This window comes from Austrofundulus limnaeus, unplaced genomic scaffold (assembly GCF_001266775.1).
Source record: "Austrofundulus limnaeus strain Quisiro unplaced genomic scaffold, Austrofundulus_limnaeus-1.0 Scaffold221, whole genome shotgun sequence".
NCBI classification, from domain to species: Eukaryota; Metazoa; Chordata; class Actinopteri; order Cyprinodontiformes; family Rivulidae; genus Austrofundulus; species Austrofundulus limnaeus.
The window spans coordinates 315,172-320,686 of NW_013952623.1; positions in this window are offsets into that span (position 1 = coordinate 315,172).

Consider the following 5,515-nt stretch of genomic DNA (forward strand, 5'->3'; position numbering starts at 1 on the left):
ATGTGGTCTTATAAGGTGTGCAAATCTATATATGGGCTTAAATCTAATCTAAATGTCTCTTGTAGCTTGTATTTTATATTTAATCTTAACATAATTACAATCTAATAACCAGAACAACTGCTGGTGGGCCAAATCAAATGGCTCGGCGGGCCAACCTTGGCCCGCGGGCCCCACTTTGGGCACCTCTGCTCTAGAAGGCCTGTTTTAGTAACAGCGGAGCTATGTGCCCTTGACACAACATTGCAGAAGGCATCTTTACATTGCTGAGCCAGCTCAGGCGAGAGTTTGGACAGTGTGTCTTTTGCTCTCTGCTCTCTCTGAAGCAGATCTCGGTGTTCTTTGGGATAGTGGTTTGGGTAGTAAAGAGAGAAAAAAGTGATGTTGATCTTTACACTCTGGGTTCTTGCACAGGTGCTCGGTTTTCTTACAGTGGTCACCATCATGAATTTCGAGGCATCTCTTGCATGCACCGAGTTGCTGTACCACATCCCTCCTCTCTGATGGCTTTAGATTGATCTTAAACCTCCTGCAGAAATACAGTTTCCTTCTATGCTTTGGGTCACCACAAACAATGCAGCTTGGTATGTCACTGCTGCGCTTAGTTGTCTTGGTCCTGGCACATTTTAAGAACTTGGGCTTCTCTCTGAAAGGTTCATTGAGGTCTTTCAGTTGATCTAGTTGTTCATAAATGGATTCTTGTGATCTCAGGAACACCATAAGCTTGCCAAAGTAATTCTGTTGACTAGCTGTGTCTTTCTCAGCTGCATTATGGGTGAGCCAACCTTTCTTTAAAGTTTCTGGAAGCTTACTCTCTATGGATTTAGTCAACAGTGGCTTCTTTATGGCATCTGCGTTTCCCAGCTCATTTAAGTCACTGAGAGCCTTTTCCAAAGCTTGGATGAGTTCTATTATCCGTATAGGTTGACAATTTTTCACTGGTGGAATTGCTTGCAACTCTTCAACAATCTCAAGAGAAAAAGTAATTTTGTTCCCAAAACGATTGTCCAGGACTCTGAAGATCTCATCTGATGAAATGCATGTTGACAGGCGTAAATCCTTAGCTACTTTTTTATCGAGACTATCAAGTAACTGAAACTTCTTTACTTCTTTTGAACCAGATGGTTCACCTTGCTTCTGTAGAGCCTCCCATTCTTTCCTCCATCTGTAGTAGTCTCGTTTACTTCCACCAAACTTTGGTAAAGCTGTAGCTTTCAGCTTTATTGCAGCTACTGGAGGTAGGCTGTACATTGAGGCTCATTCCTCCTTTGTGTACTTCTTTTTTGCTGCTTCGATAAAGGCAGCCTTCTGGGATACCAACCTAGGGAGGCACACCTCCCTTACACGGTAGTCAAAATCCTTTTTCTCGGCAGGTGGAGCCCAACGGTTCCAACTTTGGTGTGCTTCCTTTGCCTTCTGGATCAATTTCTCTAGATGGGTGAGCATGAACTCATATGCCTCCAGAGTTGTGTCTGGCCCAATGGAGGAAACATCCTTGCACTCATCCTCTGCAACTTGTAGAGCTAGGGGCAGTTCCTTTTCTCCATATGTGGCCCACATTGTCTCTCGGATAAGGAGTTTAGCTTCTTTAAGCTTCTGTTCACATTCTTTCTCTGTCTTCTCCATGTTGGCTTTCTGAAGATTGCTCAACCCCTCTGCTGCAGTTGCCATACACTCAGCCACATCCTCATTTGCCTCCATAACTTTGGAGCTCTCCAGTGCAAGCTTCTTGTAGTTTTTCTCCAACTCCTCCTTAGACATCTCCATGTAGGTCCTCATGATGTTGTTTGCAAACCGGGAGAAAACTCTTTTAGCTGTTGTCCTCTCTGCTTTGARGTCATCCAGTGACTTTAATTCAGCCATTTTCCTCCTTTGGAAGACAGAGTCTCTGGTTACAGAATGGAACCTCTTCTTCAGATGGTTTTTCACTGCCAAGTGTCCTTTAATTTCATGGAAAAAAGGAGGACTTGTAGACTTCAGGATTTCACTCAAACCTTTTTTATTTTCACCAGTAAGTCTGAATCAATGAAGAGGTGAAAAACCTACAAAACACATACAAAACTTTTTAAACATACATTTTAAACATTTGGCTCAAAGTTAATAATTTATCTTAATTCCATTTATAACCTTAGACAACATTTCCTTCACAATTTTAACCATGAAATCAAGTATTAAATTATTGAATTCTGTATTTGGCTGAATCAAACAAATCCAAACATTTTTAGAATTACATTTTTATTTTCTTCAGGAAACAAGTTTTTTTCACATTAAACATCTTAAATATGCATTTAAAAGAGTCAAACTGTAAAAATAGCACTGCAAACTGTTTCTTCAATGGATTCTGCATTTCTTTTTATCAAATACAAAACCAAAGTCATATTACATTTCAAATGAGTCCAGTGAACAGCTTACCGGTAGTCCTTGTTTAATCTAAGTCCTTTCCCATGAAATGCTGCTTTGGAGACTGTGTTTGCCTTCCTCAGCTCTGTTGCCAAACCAGTCCAATGTTTGGTGGATTCCTTATATTTCCTGAGTTGAGGGTGCTGCTGATTGGATCAGATTTTTTCCACCTGCTGAGAGGTGATGCAGAGTGACACACTAATGTGTGTGTTTATGTTATTTATGCTCACACAAATGTGCCCATATATCCACATGTGAATTCATGAGCAGATCTGCACAACAAGTAAAGTATAATGACAAATGGATGCAGTGGATACAAAATATGGATATTTACAAAGACTTAGTCTAAAATATAAAATGTAGTTGGAGTGATTGATAAAAAAAAATTCAGGTAGATTTTTCTGAGTAGCAATTTAGTTACAAAAAACTGGCAAATGGAGTTTTCTGTATTATTTATTTTAGTAGTAGATGTAAGAATGCAAGTTTATCAAAAGTATATTATTTACTGTAAAACGGTTAAAAAGATATTTTCATATAATAGCAGTCTCGGAGACCTGGTTCAATAACGAAAACAAAACCTTTCAAACAGAAGGGTATGGACTATATTATTTGAATAGAAGTAATAAAAAAGGTGGCAGAGATGCTTTGTTTATTAACACTGAAATAAATTGTAAAATTAAGGACAAACAGTTGTTGATAATGTAATGGAAATAGTTATAGTTGAGATATTAAGGGAGAACTCCAAAATATATTAATTAGTTGTGTGTAATGAACAGTTTTGATTGTCATTGATAACCTGTTTGTCCACCATGTGGAGGCACTGCTTATAATGCGGAGTCTACGTGTAACTCCTCAGACTGAAGACGTCTCTTGGAGGAGAGATAAAACGTTTTATTAAAGAATAACTCATCCAGAAGACCTACTTAACCCTTTTTTGAGTTGTGTCTATAGATTACCATATTCAAATATAGTTATTACCTCTGCCAAGGGAGGAGGTAATGTTTTCGGTCGCAAATGTCAGTCTGTCTGTTTGTCGTTCTGTCTGTGGACAAAATTACTCAAAAACCTGTGGATGGATTGTCATGAAAGTTTTACCACATGTGGGTATTGTCAAAGGAACACACCTTTAAATTTTGGTGATGTTCTGGATCACGATGCGGATACAGGAAATTTTCTTTTAATTTAAGCAAATCAGCCAGGCTATGCAAAGTGTCATTACGTCAGACGCATGTCTGCAGGAAACAGGAAGTACAAGTCGCAAACTCGCTTGGGCTACACCTCCCAGGATGTCTACTGTCGTGGAAACATTTCGCCAGGGCAGAGATGCGGGAAATAATCAAAGTGGAAACTGTGTGGTCTCGGTCTCAGATTATTTAATAGAAAGATGCATATGCAAAGATTGAGTAGAACAGAACAGACACAATCCAGCTTCTGTCCGATTCACGCTGACTCGGAAACAGGAAACAGACAATATATAAACATCCGGTGCAGTTCATGGCAGCCAATCACAGGATGACAAATGTTAACAGAGAACCAATGACAAACCGACAACTGAAACTTCAGAATAAGAGCAAGGTTACAGACATCATGGAATAATGAGAAACAGATTATATGACAGTTATCAAAGAGATATACGAAACAGGACATGTCAAGGTAATGTGCAGTTTAGGGAGTCATAAGATATTCTTCCATCACATCTACTATCGGGAAAGTTGTGATTATTCTGTTATCAACTATGTTACATGCTGTCTGGGAACAGCTGCTCAACCATATGAGGTACCCCCTCCACATAAGAACTTTATTGTGTGATTGGTCAGAAGTTCGTGGGAGTGTTTGTTTGTGCTGAAAGTGCTCAGACACTGTATTTTGCTTAAACAACTCACTTCAAAAAGAAAAAAAAAAAGAAAAAAAGGCGAGTCGCTTCCATGGCTGACTGTACCAAGAAGCAGCAGTTTATAAAGAGAGTCAAACCATTAAAAACTCATAAAAGGGGATAAAACAGACGTTTTACACAGTGGAATCTGACTGATGAAAACTTTGGAGTTTAATCTGGGACCAGTTTGTGGATGAATAACTTCGGATGACGAGTCTGACTTTTTTTTCGCTTTGGACTCCACCGGGAAGAAATCCCATGCACACTGCCTGCTTAAATGTTCACTACGTCAGAACTTATTCGGGAAATTTGTTTCCATCTCTGCTTTTGCTCATTAACTCTATTGCAGGATGGGGGAAATTGGCCTTGGCGGAGGTTTGCACTCTCCGAGTGCTTCTAGCTTATTAATAAAATCATGGAGCTCTTTCAAATAAGTTGTACTAAAACAGTTTTTTTTTGTGTGGGGATTTATTATTGATTTGGGAAATCAAACTGTTTAAAACTATATATTAGTATATTTATTAACACAATGTATAGCTAGAGCCCAGTGATGGCTGGTCAATAGGGGGTGCTAGGGTACAGCCACACCACTATTTTCTTTTGGTACACCAAAAAAATAAAATAAAATAAAATGTTATAAATGTTTCAAAAAATATCGTATATATGTTTTCTGATAAGTAAAATAAATAATTTAGAGTTGTTGATGTGTAAACTTCCATTTTACTCATGAGCTTTTTCGTGTCGAGTCACTTCCGGGTCACGAGCTGTTCGCTGCCCCAGACTCCCATAGACAAGTCATTGTAAGATTTTGGATATGCGCAGTAAGTCCCCAAAAAGAATAGTGTGGCCTGGGGCGCAGCATGTGGCCACCCTGCAGCTGACCTCACACAATCGGTAAATGCACCACTGTAACTTGATAAAGTCTAGTTTTTTTTTTTCTTTAATGAATGGATACAAATGAACAGATGTTGGCATAGTATGTCTTTCTATTTTAATTTTTCCTATGCTTATTTATGGAAATCTTCTTTTTTTTTCAAGTTGAATCTTTTATGTAAACTGACCCGCAGCCTTCAGTCGGGTCAACAGAAATTTCAACTGATTGCTGCCGGATTTGAGATTGAAAGAAAAGCTTGTTGAACCACACAGGTGATGACCCCAGCTTCTTATCTCTCATCTGTTCGACCCACCTCCCCACCCCTTATTCTACCCCATTTCATTTTTCATCATTTTCGCCTAGTCCACCCC